Genomic DNA, 17283 nt, shown 5'->3' with positions numbered 1-17283 from the left:
AGGTTTTGGTCTCTGATCATTCTGTCTCTCGCTCCAGTGATGAGAGGATATGTCAAGTAGTTAAAGCACAAATCTGAGAGCTGAAAGACTTGGCCACTGTTTCTGAGGCTGCCACAACCTATTTGTGATTTTGTACAAGGCAAAGAATGACAGACATTAGATGAAGCATTTTCCAGTGGCTCAGGGCTCTCTTAACTCTGTTGTCATTGGACTCAATGGGATATTCTCCCTTAAATTTGTTGGGAACAAGGACCTTATATTTCAGACTGTATGTGAAGTAGGTAGGTTTCTCTAATCATTTGGATATAAAAAGTGTGTGCCTTCTGCAGTGCAGGGAATTGCTGCAACTTTTCAGATGCTGAAAGCACAGTTAACTGAAAAGGTAGGTCACTACTGCTGGCCCTGGTTATACCAGCTCAAATCCAAAATAGCCTTGGTGTGTTTCACCAAAGTTCGTTGTTACACAAATACCTGCTACTTCTCAATCACTCAGGACAGGTAGATGTGATGTGTAGGCAGGGCAACGGTGAGTGGGAATTGATTAGTGTGGTCATAGAATATATCCCAGACTAAGTAAACAGCATTTTCTGCTGCAGCATTACAAGAAATTGCTATTTATAGTTTGTGCTCATTTTGTGCTGTCTGAAACTAGGAAAAGTTTCCACTTTGGAAAGATTGTAGTTTCTGTTTGGAAAATAGAAAGGCATTTTTAAGCTCCTTATTGAAAAATAATCTTTTATTTTGACAGAAATATAAAATGTTTCTCTCTGATTTTGTAGAATGATGGACCCAACACAGAGTTTTACAGAATAACCAATTTGGTCCCATACTGTTGATTCATTTCCCTTTGGACTATCTAGCATAGAGATGTGGGTCCAGAAGATGATTTCCAGGGGAAATGGCAGTATTGTTCCTTCAGACAGCTCCCAGGCTAGGAGTCCTCGGGAAGATAGAAGACATGAAGGAATCTGCAGGAAACAATCAAGTGGTGCCATTAACAGAGAACAGTCTGCAGAGAGGTGTTCAGTAAGCCCCAAAAATCTCAGAAACACTGTTCCTTTGGAGATTGGTATACTGAGCATAGATCTGGTCATATGACAAGGGAGAAAGGGATCTTGCTGCTGGACAAAAATACACATCCAGAGGGTCCAAGTATCATAGTCCCTAGAGAAAGAAGGAATAGTCATGTGCTCCTTATGCTCTGGAGGTTCGCTCAGTCAAGTCCCTCCTGTGCCCTGGGCAGTGTAGAGACAGAGGAATCTTATCTTACTGAGAACTGTTTGACTGCTTATCAGGGATCCTAGAAGCCCTGTGAGTTTGATCTTAAAATGTGCTTGGACTTGCAGTACTTTGTTTGTGGCATGGCTGCTGCAAGCGTGGGGTTGCCGGCCTGGAGCCCTGAGTGCTGTAAAAGCACCGGCGCTGTTTCTCTGGTGTCCCGCAGTGTGAGCTGGCACGGAGCAGTGCAGGGTGCTGACAGAAATCAGCAAGACAAACTTGGTCCCTTCACATCTCTTCTTTGATAGACCTGGCAAATCCAGAAGACTGGATGTGTCAATGGAGACAAATCAAGCTTTCATGTCAGAAGAGAGTTGTCTTGGAAATTTCCTGGGCAGATCTACTGATGGCACCCTGGATCTGGCTTAGAAACTGCAAAAGGTGATCTTGGCTCAGTAGGTTTTACTTCTTTGATCTTCACTGTCCAGAATAGCAGGCAGCAGCTGTACTCTTTGGAGGAAGAATAGGCATTTTCTTTGACTAAAGATGTTTGCAGTTATTTCCTGTTTCCCCTTAATTCTTTTCATAGTCATATTTTTAATGCTAATGAGAACCATAACTAGATGTTTAAAAGATCCTTTATCCCTTGAAACATCTCTTGGAATAGCCAAAGACAAAAAAAAAAAACAAACCTAATGAACTAAAGCTCCCTCTCCAATCACCTAAATTAATCAGTGTTAAAGAAAAGTGTGCAGCGTGGTGCAGCCCTCCAGGGCACTCTGGCCAGCTCCATGACTTATGTTGCCTTGTCTAGGTATCCAGATGTGCTGTGGTGTGGGATTATGCTCTGTCCTCAGGTGCCTGCCACACTTACGCTGTGTAATCAGACTGAATTCAGGATGAATGTTGACTACAACAGAAAATTATTTCCAAGCAGCTGTAAGTCTAGTTTAAGACTTTTAGGATCAAATTTTCATCTTCAATATAAATCCACTGAAGGCAAGAGTTTATCTTTTACAGCTCTTGAAAGTAGAATCTAGAGCTGAGGGTTGCCTTCAAGCAGTTGTCTTCAAGCAGGGCTATCCCTGGCCCTCCTTCCATGACCTTCCATGCTTTTGATGACGGCCTTAAATTGCTGCGTGTGGAATAGGCAGGAATGAAAAGAGTTCCTAACTCCAGGATGTTCTTGCAAGCAATGAGAACTAGTGTTTGGGAGGCACCAGCCCATAAGTAGGGGTTCCCCCTTCCCCAGCTGCACCACTGGCTTGCCATAAAATCCTTCGCAAATCACTCACCTCTGGAGGTTCAGTTTTGCTTTTGTACAGCAGGAACAATGGTTCCTTTCAGCTCTGCCTCCACAGTGGTGATTGCACAGGGCTAACAAGCAGTAATGCAGCCTTCAGGGAGCGCCCGCGCTGGAGCTGCTCTAGCAAGTGTTTTGTACCGGGAGAAGAATGGATCCTTAAGATATTTAATCAACAGTTTCTGGGTATATACCCCTCCACTTCTGGATTAAATGCTCTTAGTGATTTAGGGCTTTGTTATGTTCTTCTCTCTTTTGTTTATCTCATGTTCTCATCAACAGGAGCTTCACTTTAGACCATGATAAAGCACTTCAACCATGCTTTTACTGGCTATGGTTGTTAGGAAATCTTAAACTTTTTTTTTTTTTTTTTAAATAGTGACCCCATTCTCACTTTCTGAACTATCTTGACTTCTTTTAAAGGGAAGCAATAATGAATTTCCATATGAGCTATACCTTGTAAAAAGATTATCTCCATTTGCTCTTTTTAGAAAATTTTCAGAAGGGAAGGCACTGTCCCAATGCACAGAAGCAATTTTTCTTTTCAATGGATCCTGTGACTCAAATCTAAACCTTTGCTCTCAGAGGAACACTTTTCAAATGTTTACTTACTGCTTGATTCCTGATAGGCAGTCTGGAAAAAAAAACAGATGAGGTGTTACTCTTGAAAGTTATACTGCTTTATATTGTTTGAAAGGCAGAGATTGAACTGATTTGTCTAGCAGCTTGCCTTGTCTCAGCTGGGGGAAAGAGTTCCTTTGTAGCTCAGGCTTTTATCAACAATCCAATAAAAGTGTTTTATATATATACATAAAAAATCATACAACATATAAAGCCTTTTATCCCAATGGCTCTAAAGTAGTTGACAAATTTGTCAAATAATTTGTCAACTGCTTTCCTCAAAAATTATCTCTTACTCCAGAAAGATATCATGGAGGTATTTCTATGTTATGTGAAATTATTCTTCCTACTAATAGCTTTTAAAGTAACAATCAGACTTGTAATGCATAAATGACAAAATTTTAATCTAAGAATTTTAGAATTCCCCTAATTTAGAATTCAGAATTCTAAGAATTTAGAATTCCCCTAATTCTCTTAGGGGATTTAATTAAACATGAAGCCACCTTCTTGTACTACTGAAGTCAGGGGGAACTGATGCACAAGATGTGCTGGGCAGGAGAGAAACAACACTGTGTGTGTGCTGTGGGTAAGTGGGGGAAAAATATATATAAATAATCATACAGTGTTCTGACAGTCACTTGGTGAAAACTTCCTGTGTTCTGCAGCACAGCTGGTGTTGTACTGTTTTGTGTGGACACAGATGTTGTGTATGGGCAAAAAATGCATGATGGGGATGCCTGGTCCTCTCTGATGCCTCTGTACCCATCCTAGGCTTGGAGAGGAGCCTCTGTGCCAAGAGTGAGTTGTTTTCCAGGGGCTGGTAAAGTTCTTCACAGCAATTTGCCCTTTACCTTACTGGGGACACCACGACCTTCCATGGCCACTTTTTCCATATCAGCCTTATATATGAGCAGCGTTTGCCTCTTCTGGAAGGGCTCTGGATACACATCCCACATCCATACGCACTCTGCATCTGTTAGGCTTCATCAGAGGATCCTCTTGGCTCCTGAACCTTTCCCTTGTGCAAGTCGTGAGCAAAACCCATTGCAAGGTGACTGAGGTTTTCGTGATGGGATCCACAGCATGAGTGTGTTAATGGAGTCAAGTGCTATTTATTGGCTCCAGTGTGTTTCACTGCACCCTTGGCGCGTTCACGCTTCCTGTATGAAACTTGGCTGAAGGAGTCAGAACTGCAAGACATCATCCCAAATTCCAGCTGGGATGCGTAACTTGGCTACATGACACTCTCCCCTCTTTGCCCCCCTTAACTACTTCCCATGTTAAATAGTTTCTCAGGACTCAAAGGGGAAGGGGGAAATAATCTCCAGGCCAATGATTCTGATAAATAGAAAGATTGCGTAAATAAATTAGCAATGATTAATAGTAAGAAAATGTCACTTGTCTCACTTGCCTGGAAGTTGTAGCTTGCTGAAATGACAGTCTTGCTGTTGGGGGGTTGGAATGCAGAGATTGAATGATGGGGTTAGGGATTTATTTTATATGTATTTTCAAATTGAAAAAAAAGTGTGATTTATTTTCTTTTGCTGCAGCCTGCTCCAAATTTTCAGTTTTACATTAATAGCTGTGGGAACAGCAGTTCTTACTGCCATGTACTTTAGCTATTAGCACTGTGTCTGGTTTGACAGTACATCTCTCAATTTATTTTTTTTATTCCCTTGCAATCATAAAATATGTATCAGCCTTCCTTTTTAATCTCCTTTGGCATGTCCAGCTAGTTAATTTGTGTCTTTCCTTCTTTTGAATTTGATTTTTCTAACAACATATACTTAATCAGAAAAAACAAACCAACTGGCTATTAAAATTTCTTAAAAAAAAATTGAAATTTGATTGAATTCATATTTAATGGTATGATTTCTCCAGGAGCCCCTCACAGCTTTCTACCCCAAATGTTTGCTCCACTGATATTTTAATTGCTCTAATAATCAGCATTCTGAATACGAGGTCTTTCCCCTAGCTCAGTAAATCCATACCGGCTGAGTAAAGCATGTCTGTGATTTATGTGCAGATAAACAGCTTTGGATCCTGTCCAATCACTTCATCAGTTTTAATTCGGCTGCCTAATCAGTAGCAAACAGGAGGGTTGGTTTTTGTTAGGTTTTTTTGCTTTGTTTTGCTTTTAACAGGGTGTGTGTGGGAGTGCTAATACTGGGTTTGGCATATTCCCCAGAATGGCACAAATAGCTCCCCATTTCGCATCATCTTCATGTCAAAGTCAGCCCTGACTTTCTGAGAGAGTTTATAAGAAGGGTATGAGATGCCAAGCCCTGCCTTTGGGCTTTCGTTGGTATCTAAGGAACCAGGCAGATATGTAGTCTGAACAGCGAGCCTGCTCTTATCTCATAGTTTACAAAGGACATCCCTCAGATGCCTGAGAAAACTGTGTGTGTTTAGGGGTTGATGCCTTCAAAATTATTTCCACAGCATTCATGTTACTGCTGTTGCTGTTTCTCAGTAGGCAGAATGACTTTGAAGGGGTCTAGGAGGTGGAGGTGACCAGTGCCTGTGGGGTGCAGCTGTGCAGGGGTAGGACAGTGCAGCCCACTCTCACCTTTGCACCTTCAGCCTGTCAGCTCTGTACTCAGTACTGTAAAAGCCAGGGGCATCCAGATGACTCCACACTGAGGCTCTTCTAGCTTAAGGCTCATGACCACAGCTCCTGACCTCATTTTTGTCTACAATAACCCAGCCTTCCTGTTAAGATTAAAACATTGGACCTTTTACATTATCATCTGTGTCCAGAGGTGAAGTGTTCTCTGATTTATAAGCAGCCTCTGAAGGATTACAGAGAGCAACCCCATTTTGGCCATCAGATCTAGGGCAAGCAATACCATCTGTAATAACAAAGCTTACCTAAAGAGCTTAGTGTGGTTTGAGTAGTAAACCATGGCTGTGTGTCTCTGAACCTTGTCAGAAATCCTGGCTGCCCTTAATTTCAGCGTGTAACTGTGCCTGGCCACTTCCTTTATGCTGGGAAACTGCAAGAGGTATTAGTAGCTGTTCTTCTGTATCTGTTTATTCTTGTTTCATAGCAGCACTTGCTATGCAGGCAGGCAGCAGGCTTGGGAAAGCTGCAATAGGCTCAGTGACCACCCCTGGACTGTTTAGGAGGTAGGTTAATTGGGAAGAAGGCAGTGGCATTTCTACTGTATCTTCTTAGGGGCTTACATCATAACCCAGATGACACATGCTACCTGTTTTCCATGTCAGGTTAAACCCTCTCAACTCTGTGTTTTCCTCTTACCAAGAATCTTAACCAGAGCTGCTAAATTCAAACTTTTTGGCTCAGCCTTAATTCCTTGCACACACCCATAGCTGTAGGGGCTTTAATTAGACTTCTGAATCATCATGAAATTCAGAGAATTAGGCTGGGCTGGAGGGAAGGGCAGTGTATTGGGTTTGTGGCATTTTGGGATCAGTTCACAGTGCAGATGTGGGTGTCCCAAGAGACTCTGGGCGAGGTGTTTAATCCATCTGCCGTGTTGAGTTTTTTATAGCTTGCAAAAGGGCAATAACACCTCCCTGTCTTAGACTGGCCATGAAGAGAGGATAAAACCCATTAATGAAGACAAGACATTTTGACCCTGTGGTGGTTGTGGTACAGCTCCACCTCAGCTACAGCACTCATTGGGCTTTTTATGTGCAGTCCTTGGAAGATTCTTTGAAAATGGCTGTGACCATTTTTATACTCCTCTTGTACATGGTCAGAGAAAGGCAGTGTGGCTTGTCCAGGGCTGGGCAGCAGTCAATGACAAGGTGGCAATCATGCCCCTGCCAGCAGGTCCCACTTAGCAGAGCTCAGCTGGCAGCTCTGGAGGTGGAAGCATAGCTTGGGGAGAGCAGAGATGCCACTTTCTCCTGCTCTGCAGAGGATGTGAGCCAGCCATTGCACTAGTCCCATGGACTCCTTGCCTCAGGATGGGCAGTTTTTCCTTTTCGTTTTGGAATTCTCTGCTTTTGGCTAAGACAGCTGGGATTGGAGATGTGTGTGGAGAGGGAAGTTTGGCCATTATACTATGTTACTTATATAATCCTGCTTTTTTTTTAATGGATGACAGCACTGCAGAGGGACTACCAGGCTTGGGATTCTCCTGGCTTCGACTTAGCAGTCTGTAGGTTTGGTTCTCTTAACCTCAACAGGAGCTCTGAGCATTCCTGTTAAAATTAATGTGAAACAAACTTCCAGAGTCCTGAAAGGTGAAGACTATCCCATCTGTCTGTCTGTTGCTTTAATGGAGAGGTAGGAAAGGTTTCATGTGTAACCTGAGAGGGAATTTAAACATCTGAGAAGAAATTTCAGGAGAAGACTCAGTTTCTTGCAGATCAAAGGCTGAGTTTAGGGAATCCTCTATTTTCTGGCCAAAAGGGAGCTATCGTGTTTAGAGAGGCAGGGTGTAGACCAAAATCCTTCTGGTGATGAAACCTAGAGTTTGTGCTGACTGGTGGCTTACGTTTTATAAAAGACTACCTTTCGGTCCCGGAGGTTTGAGCTAACAGATGCATCTTGTTTTCTTACAAGCTGGTATGCTGGTCTCTGAGCTGCCTTCTGGGATATCACCAAAGAAGCATTTCCACTGTTACCATTTTAAAGAGCAAAGGTCAGCTGGTAGTGAAGGCTGACTCCTTCTGGTGGGTGCTCTTTAGTTGTCCCACCTTCAGGATTCAGCCCTGTCAGAACAGCTGCAGAAATTTTCACATCTTCATCCGTTTCCTATGATTTCTTCCATGAGGAAAGACTGATAGGAGAAGGAAGGAAGGAAATGTGAGAGTCTATATGTGTATTAGTCTTAATATGTTGAAAGAGGGGACTGTGAGAGCATTTTCAGGGTTATGGAAATGTGATGAATGATGCTTCTTGAAGAAAACAATTGCTTCAGTCCTCTCAGTGAACTGCGTGACTGGTTCCTCTGTTTCTGCAGTTTGGGTTTTTTTCAGATGGTGCTATATTTACTATGACTTTTTTTTTTTTTCAATTTCCCCTTTTCTCTCCTTTTCCCTTTTCCCCTTTTCTTTTTCTGTATTCATACTATATAAAAGCCATTGTTCAAAGAAGAATTACCAGAGTGGTAAGAGGTCTGCCTTTGACTGAAGTCTGATGGCCTGTCCCTGAGTGCAGCACCTTAACATACAGAAGTCCTCTAGCCTTATATAGAGTTTTGACAGACCAGCTACCAGTTTCCCTGAAAAAAAAAGTTTTGTCTTTTTAGTATCTCTATTCCTTTTCTATGATGTAGAGTTAACAGCATGTGCTCCTTCTCAGGAGCACAGTGAGGAAAAACCCATCTGGTTTGTGAATGCTCAGACATTGCTCTAATGGAAGCCATGTAAATAACTAGATAAATTATTTCACTGGGATTGTCTGTTGAGCGTAATAGGTAGCAGGGTCAGAATCTCTTAGCAATGATTCATTTCTTTCTGGCTGAGTGGGATTTGTGCTCACAAGCCATTGTACAGAAGCAGCTTCTGATTTTTACTTTCTCTGTCTTTTCCCTGCCTACACTTTGAGCTCCTTGATCTCTCGCTGGTTGGCTCCAGGGAGCAGAGACTACCATGGTCAGTGTCTGCACCGTGTTTAGTGTGGAGTTCAGGCCCAGGGTAGGCTCTGTGGTGCTGCCATAACACAAACTGAAGGATAAATTATTAAAAAATAATCTAGAATTTGTTATAATTTATCATAATTTTTGCCTCTTTCCTTTCATGAGGTTGTGGTAGAATTTTGGGTTTTAATTGTGGAATAAGACATAAGGTGAAAATAATAAAAATAACCTTTCAGGTGTGGGTTGCTTGAGCAAATTCATTCATTCTGAGCTTTGCTCTTGGTGTTTCAAAGAGGGGGGATATGGGCTCATAGCTGGTGTGCCAGCTCTCTGCCCTGCCAGGTTTGTTATGAGGGCAGGGGCAAATTGTGTAGGATGCATTTACATGTCTTCATCTGGCTGCAGCTTCTGGATTGACTTGAACAGCTTCAATAGGTCTTCACTAACCTGAGTGCATCAGTCAGTAGTTCTGCTGTCAGAACGGAAAGTGCAGTGAACTCAGGCAGGGGTGAATGATGAGGCAGAGTGATGGCTGGTGGGGACGGGAATGTTCTCAAACAGAGCACTGCAGTGAGCAATAAGATGTGTGCTCACAGCCCACATTTCTCACTGGTGCAAATCTCCCACTTGGAAACTGGGACAAGAGTGGTTCCTTCCATGAGCATTCAGGATTATGAAAAGTTTAGACAGGGCTGCACAATTTCTGAGTTAGATTGATTGTGTTAAAATATTTATTGTTTCTACAGACATTTGCTGCTAGCCTATATACAGACTAGGAGGTTTTCAAAAAGCAAATGATTGCAGGTGAAGCAAGTTTGGAAGCAACCTTCAGATGAGCATTAAGGAATGTTTTTACACTGCTTCGTGGTTAAACTTGAATAATATTTTCATTACATTTTGTTTCCAAATAATGTCAAAATTCTTTCCCATCAGACAGAAGATGTAGTTAGAAATATCCACTGAAGACTTGTTTTCTGATGTTTCCACAGGTCACTAAGGATTTTCCCTGGAGCATGACTTTGAATATGACACTTCAGTAATGCAGAAGCTGTAAGTAAATAATATCATGTTTGCAACCCTTCTTTAAGAGCCGTGTTTACACTCTTTCCAGAGCTTTGCTGGAACTCATTTTTGCTAGACTTTATCTACCATACAACAAGCTTACAAGGAAGTGACTGGAAGATGACGTGGTTTTAAAGTGAATTGTGCCATTTTAGGCGCTTTGCTTTATTAGCTTCTTGTTTAATTTAAGAATTCCAGTAATGGTTGCTTAATCTGCAGGAAGAAAGCTCAAGACATCTGTCAGTATTGCAGGCAATGCCACAAGCAGACAAAAATAAAAATACCTCGTAAGCGTAGATTATCAGTGAATAAAATGCAATGATACATTACCAAAAGCTGACATGCAAATTGGCACAGGACAAAGGCCAAGAACCTTACTTTGCTTGTTATATCACTAATTAAAAAGGCTTACTAGAAGCTGAACAAATGAACCCAAGGGGCTGCTGACCTGATCATGTATTTGATGGCCTTTGGTAGCTTGATGTCAGAGTTCAGTGTCTGAGGAATCTTATCACAGAGGTAAGCCTTTGTGCAATTCCTGGTTGTGAATGCTTGAAAAACATATAGTTTCCTTCTCTTCCTCAACTTTTTTTTCCATCTTTTTCTAAGGTGAATTAGTAAGCTGCTAATTTTGGTATCTCTTTTCTGAATTCTGCATTGTTTTTGCTAATGAATTCTCTCAGATCTGCTCAACTTCCATTTAATTCAGTCACCTACTCAACATCCAAACCTTTTGTAATAGAGAGAGTGCTAATTTTTCCGTTTATTTCAATGGCCTTTTGTCAGGTGTTATCATATAACTCAATCATTCAGCATTGGAATTTGTAATTTAATCAATAAAAGAAGGCCATTTTTCTCAAGGAACTGTAGTTTGCACTCAATAGCTGCACACCCTGGTGGCTATATCTGCCTGAAAAGTAGCAAGGAAAAGAGATGCCACTATTTTAGAATTAATAGACCTAATTATTTCATCTGTGCACTCATCTTGCAAAATCTAGAGGGAGAATCATGGATGTTACTCAAGTTGCTATGACAAGCACCATGTATGGGTATTGGCAACCCTGTACATGAGCAGTACTGTTCACATAAGCAGTTTGATATCAAGAGAGACACCAACAGAAGAAACTGTGCTGTGGGAGGTCCTCTCCATCATTTCTGTTCACATGACTTTTATTGCACTGCTGTTGCTTTAGACAAGCGCAAGGGTGGTGTCAGGCCTGCCTTGATGTGATCACTGACGGGCTCAAAGCTTTGAGCACAGGGATCTCCCTGGCCTCAGTAAAAGGTGCCTGTGAACCTGCTCTGTCTCTGCCTCTGGGTTTGCTTCCGCTGCTTCTGCTGCCCCAAAGGAGGGGATGGTACTGTGCTTGCTGGGCAGGATGAGGGGACGGCTATTCATTGCTGGCACTGAGAGCTCTCCTGGTTTCCTGCCCTGGCCCATCTGAGACATGTGGTGTCTGGAAGAGCATCTCTGCTAATTCTGCTGGAGGTGTAAATTTTGCCCCAGGGATGAGGTTTGTTTTGCATTCAGCCTCTGGAAGGCAACATGCCTTTTTCATGCTGCCAAGCAGCTTTGGGCAAGGCCTGAGGGGGAGATTAAATGCCCCGCTGGAGAAGCACTTGTGGTGGGTCACAGCTGGGAGTCTTTCCTTGGCTCCTTGACTTCTCAGTGAAATTACCTGGACAGGTCTCAAATATCAGGTCTCTGAAGAGTCAGCCATGGTTTTGCTGATAAATTGCTTATAAGCATCATAGTCTCAACTTGGCAAGGTCTGCAACACTCAAGATGAAAGGTATCAAAACTATTCATTCAGGAAATGGTAATATTTAAAATTACAGTAAATTGTTTGGTGTATAAGGGATATCAAAATGCTGCTTTGCTTATGTCTCTCCCAAAGCCTGGTTGCTATTGACATAGCCACATTTTCTGCAAATAAAGTGTTGAGCCAACCATTGGTACACATATCTGGTGGGATTTTTAGAACATGTTTTTTGGTTGAAACAGGCACATTAGTAAAGAAAGGCTTAATAATACAACATTTTGGAGAATTTTTAATATGTAGGGTGTGGCATTTGGCTTGAAGATTTTAGAACTCCCCTTGAGTGCTATTCCAGATTGAATAAACAGGTATTTAGAGAGTCTTCAGGTACTTATTTTCCACCTGGGTTGACCAACTTTTCCTGTGGTAAGCACGTAATTTCATAAGACAGTGTAAGACAATCAGCTGATAAACTCCACAGCAACCACCAAAACAACACCCTAAACACTCTGTAGCAAAAGCTGTCACATAATTGCAATAGAGACTTATGTCAGGGTTTGTTAAGTGTTGAACATCATGAATTGAAGAATGCCTGGACAAGCGTTGCATTGGAATTGACTGCCCAGGGAGGTGGTAGAGTCACCATCCTTGGAGGTGTTCAGGAAACTACTGGACATGGTACTCAGTGCCATGTTCTAGTTGACAAGTTGGAGATCAGTCAGAGGTTGGACTTGATGACCTTAGAGGTCTTTTCCAACCTAGATGATTCTGTGATTCTGTGCAATTCTGTGATTGAAATGTCTTGATCCTAAATTCTCAGCAATTCTGCCTTCCTGCAGCCCTCTTGAATTCAAGTCCTGTTCCTGCTTTGCACAGCCATACCAGAAATTTTTGGACAAGGAACATATGCAGTGTGCCAATCAGACAGCTACAAAATCTACAGAACTGCAACTGGCTGACAAATCTCTCCCTCTGCCCTTGGATAATACCATAGAAGCCTTTTTTTGTATGAGCAATGTTGTAAATATTGTTCATCTTTTTTTCATAATGCTATGTTTAAGTCTATTTCCAACCTTTCAACAGTGCCAAAGGATTACCAAACATGTACCATATGATTGCTTATGATCTCTGATTCCTTCTGGTGCCCTCCAAATAATGTCATTAAAGCCAGTGCCGTTCTGCCTGTTGTGTTTAGCCAAATATGAGAGCAGAATTTCCCCCACTGAGTAACTTAATGTGCTGTATTTGAAGATTGACTTTCAAAGCAACAACGTTTTGACTGGCCAAAGCAATCAGTGTTTTGTGTGGCCAGGCAGCCTAGGGAATCCTGCTGTAAGAAGTGAAAAGCTTTCTTATGAGGACTGTGGTTGAAGATGTTTCTTGGGATTGATTTAGCACTCAAGAGCTCAATGCTTTGTGGAACTGGAGCATCTTCAGAAGTAAGCAATGGCACATGCAGACTGCCCCCTCTCTCCTTCCCACATTAATGACTTCCTTTTTTTCACCTAAAAAAGAGAAAATATGTAGTTATAGTTTAGTCCTGCTTTACAGTGGTGTTTTGCACAAAATCATGCAGGTGTATAGTACATCCAGAAATATTTACATATATGTTCATTAATATTTCTCCACTAATATCCCTTGCTTTTAAGTTGCTAAAACATTCTGAAGCACTTGGTTTGCTTTTTCTGTCCTGTTCCCTGCACCAAATCACTCATTCTAGTGATTCAATGCAGATCAGGAATTTTGGGGGGGGGAAAAGAACGTTGCAGCCAGTTTTAGCTCATCTCTTAAAAGTTGTTGGGTTTTGCTTCCACGGATTTTGAATTTAACAGGCTGCAGAAGGACTGGGTGTCATTTAGCTATTAAAGATTTTTGTTTTCCTGCTTATTGTGAAGTAGCATCATTAACACAGGGAAATTACCATGCTTCACTGTGCTGTGTCCATGGTACATTAGAGGCCCTTTTCCATTGGTAAAGCTGAGTCTATTCTTCTGTAAAATCAGGGTCCCATTGGCAGTTCTTTGGCTAGTGAGACAGAGGGACTATTTATTGAGAAGAAGAGTGGTCTAATAAAGGGGAAGAAGTTGAACGTGACAGCAGAATGTTGGTTTATAAATCACTCCATAATTGGGCCAAAATATTCGTCCATTTTCAGAAGGCCAGGGAGAAAGAGGACTGCAGTTTTGGGGTAAATGAGCAACACAGTTTTTCCAAAGTGCATTTTAGAAAAGTCAAGCACTCAATCCATTTCTCTTCCCTATACCAAGTGCTGTGCTTTCAGGCTAGTGGAAACTGGTTTGTATTGCTTAATTTTCTTCTTTGAAATGGCATATTGGCTTTTGGTGGAGAAATTGGACTTTTGCTTGAATATGTCTGTATTTTACAAATAGCTTTTTAGTTTAATAAGATGAAACCAATTAACCAGAAAAGTCATTGCCAATGGATTTTACAAGTACATAAAAAATATATTGCTTTTTCTTGAAACATTTCATCACCCTTTTAAATGTTCTTTTTTTTTTCCTTTGCCACCAGCGACAAGGAACTGTGATGAATTTGTGCCCTCATACCTTTTCCTGAAAACGTTGATCTTTGGCCCTGATTGTGTATGTGTGTGTGTGTGGGGGGGGATTGTAGACATGTGCATATGTATCTATTTATTTCTGTTGTTTATTTTTTGCCCCAGTGTTCAGTGTGTTTAACTTGTGGCCTGAGGTAAAACAGAACACACAAGCTATAAAAAGTGGGGCTATAAAAAGTTATTCTTAAAAGGTTACTTGAAGTGGCACAGGACCCAAGGGCTAATGAGCAATCTCTCAAAGCCAGATGTTAAGGCTGAAACATTTGGCACAGCAGAGACACTGAAGAAGGCAGTAGCACCTGGTTGTTACCCCACTGCATCCCTGGGAGAGGACATGTCTCCTGGAAACTCTTCTGAGGTCCCTCATTATTCCAGCTTTGCCTTGCAGCTGAGGGTGGGGACAGAGACCCACGGTCCTTCAGTGGCATGGAGCTCTGTGGAAATGAGTTCTGGCCTCTGCCTGCCTGTCTCTGAACAGTATTGCTCACTTAATCACCTATAGCAATATTTGACTTGGAGGGAATTCCAACATGAGGCCCTGCCAGCCTCCTCTACCCCTAAATTTCCATCAACTCCCTGCCTGCAAGAGGGCTGGGGAACACGCAAGGCATAGGCGCATGATGAGGAACTATAGGATTTCTATCTCCATTACCTCAGCCTTCTCCATTCCCTTGTAGCCTTGCCTTCTGGTTAAAATGCAAAGGATATTTATTAACTTCTGTGAGCATGTGGGGCGGTAACCAGGCAGGCATTGCCTTGAGATGACACGGTTCTCTGCTCTCATCAACTCTGTAAACTGAAGCATAAAGAATCTGCTTTGATCTCTGATAGCTTTGCTGGTTTGCTTTAGTTACCAACTGATACAGAGATGACTAAAACATGGTACTTTGGGGTAAAATAGGGTGTCAGCCCAAGTACATGGCATATGACACACAAAATTAGCTGTTGCAAACAGACATCTCTGTTCACATCAGCTTTGCCCAATCCTTCAAGAAAACATATGTGTCATCTGAAAGAAAAACAAACACTAAATTTGGGCAATAGGGAAGGCTTTAATTCTCTTCTCCGGCAAGCAATGGGAGTGCCCTGCAGGACACTGCCCTTTTTGTATCCTTGCTTCCATTTAGCAGTGGTTCTCACATTTTAAAAGTAGGTCTAGATATTTTACCAGCAGCCTGACATCATTACTAAGGCTCTGCATATTTACTATATAACTGGTGATCTAGTTGAAGGAAATTATTACATGAGGACTTTAAAGTAGATACCCCTTTCAATGGAGTGTGAACTTCAGCATAAACCAAACAGCTGCTTCGAGTCCTCCTGATTTGTGAAACTCTCCCATTAGCCACACCAAGTTGTGAATGATGCTGCCCTTCAAAAAGCCAGGACAGCCCAACACCTCCTTCCAGTAGCTGTGGTGTGAGTAGCACGTGCTGGTTTACATCCAAGCTCTTCTGCTGTTTATTTAATTCTCACCTGCTTTTTAGCATGTGTTGAATTCCTAGCCTGTCCTTCATATTAAAATGACCTTATTCCTCTAGGGAAACCTCCATTTCAAACAAATGGTACCAGCACCAAACAACTACTTTGTGGTATCCAGTTTTGTCCTGCATTTGTTTTAAAGCTTCCCAGGAACCCTTGGCTACTTCGTACAAACAGTTAACTTGAGGGTAATAATTTTGTCTGGGTTTTGTCACAGAAATTCAATTAAGGAGGATTATGAACACAGTTGTAAGCCTGTTTCATTTACAGTTGCAAATGAAACCCAGGCCACACACTGATCGTTTATATAGGAAAGGAGATGCTGTGTAGTTTTGAGTGGCCGAATTACCTGCATGTTCCTTTGTGTGGCTTCACTTATTGCAGAAAGGAGGGGAGTGAGACTTGCAAAATGAACAAAAAAGTAGTAGAAAGGCGGGAAAGAAATCACCAAGAGAAAAACTACCCCCACTGCTTTTCCCTAGGAGGCACACATCCCTGCTGCACATAATAAACTCCACAGGGAATTTCTTCCTCCTTAGAAAACATTTCCCAAAGGGCAGGAGCGGGTAGTCCTTTATTTATTTATTTATTGTTAACAAAGAGCAATATTCTGTTTTCATGGCCTTGGTTTGGCTCCAAGTCCCAGAGCCACCAGGGACAAGGCATACGGTTTCACTTTTTTTTTAGTTCTTATTTCTAGGCTGTGAAAGCCAACTTTTTAATTCCTTTTTTCTCTTTTCAAGTTTTTCTGCAAGCAGCTGAATTCCCCAGGTAGGAAAGGGGAGAGGAGGGGGAAGGGAAGAGAAGATGCTTACCATATTGGAGCAAAACGATAGCTGCTGCAGAGGCTAGCTCCAGGTGGAAGCAGCGTGTTTGAAGGGAATTTGTTTATTTGGGGGATGCCTTTTTAAGTTATGAAAGGCAAAACAAAGGCAAAACTTGTCTTGATGTCCTCTGATGAAATGTCTGTGTTTGTAGAGGAGCAATGTATCTCAGCTTTGCTTTGCAACAATAAACTTGGGAATTACTTTGCACTGCTCTGGAGATACATGAAGGGCAACTGCACTCGGGTCACCTTGTTCTTCTTATGCAAGCTTTATCCCACAGCTTTGGGCTCTGTCCTCTAACCTTTTGGCTGGGAAATCCCATACTGATTTCCCTGAGGTATTGCCTGCCTGAAGATGTGGAGGATAAGGCTTAACTTCCATCTACTGATTTTTATTCATAAGGAGTTATCACCGTTTTGCAGATGGGGAAGAGAGAGGTGCTCAAAGGTGGAATTGCAGCCCCAACTGAGTCAAGAATAGGCACAGTCCCAGGCTGTTCCCTGTATGAAGTATTTCCTGCTGGTGAGTGCTGCAGTGTCTGCTAAGGGACCTACACCTTTGGTTAGACCTCTCTCCAGGCATACTCTGTTTAACAACTTGTTTTCCTCTTGTTTCTTGCTTTCTTCCTGATCCTTCAGTTCTAGTAAGGGCTATACTGTCCTTACTGTGGTTTCAGCTACATGCTTAAGAGGCTTACTGAATTCTTCACCAGATGAGGAGAAGTAAGCGCTTTAGTTTCTAGCTTTAGATCAGATACTGTTTCTGTACATCTCTCTATACACTGTTGCAGACTGAAAGAGAAGCAGGCAGCTTATTAACTCTCAAAAACTTCAGCAAAATTCACTGCAAGTGTGAACAATATCTACTTTTGCCCCAC

General features: G+C 41.9%; 1 protein-coding gene across 4 annotated transcripts in view; it reads left to right on the top strand.

The window, feature by feature from the left end:
• The window catches only part of SEMA5B (semaphorin 5B), a 282391-nt gene that overhangs the window by 73747 nt on the left and 191361 nt on the right, over positions 1–17283 (top strand). For all 4 annotated transcript variants that reach the window (XM_064661407.1, XM_064661406.1, XM_064661408.1 and 1 more), the window contains exon 3: positions 9687–9747. The gene's annotated coding sequence lies outside the window, so the exon portion shown is untranslated. The remainder of the gene's footprint in view (positions 1–9686; positions 9748–17283) is intronic.

This window comes from Pseudopipra pipra, chromosome 7 (assembly GCF_036250125.1).
Source record: "Pseudopipra pipra isolate bDixPip1 chromosome 7, bDixPip1.hap1, whole genome shotgun sequence".
Classification (NCBI taxonomy): domain Eukaryota; kingdom Metazoa; phylum Chordata; class Aves; order Passeriformes; family Pipridae; genus Pseudopipra; species Pseudopipra pipra.
The sequence above is the reverse complement of the archived record's forward strand: the minus strand, read 5'-3'. Positions and strand labels throughout refer to the sequence as shown.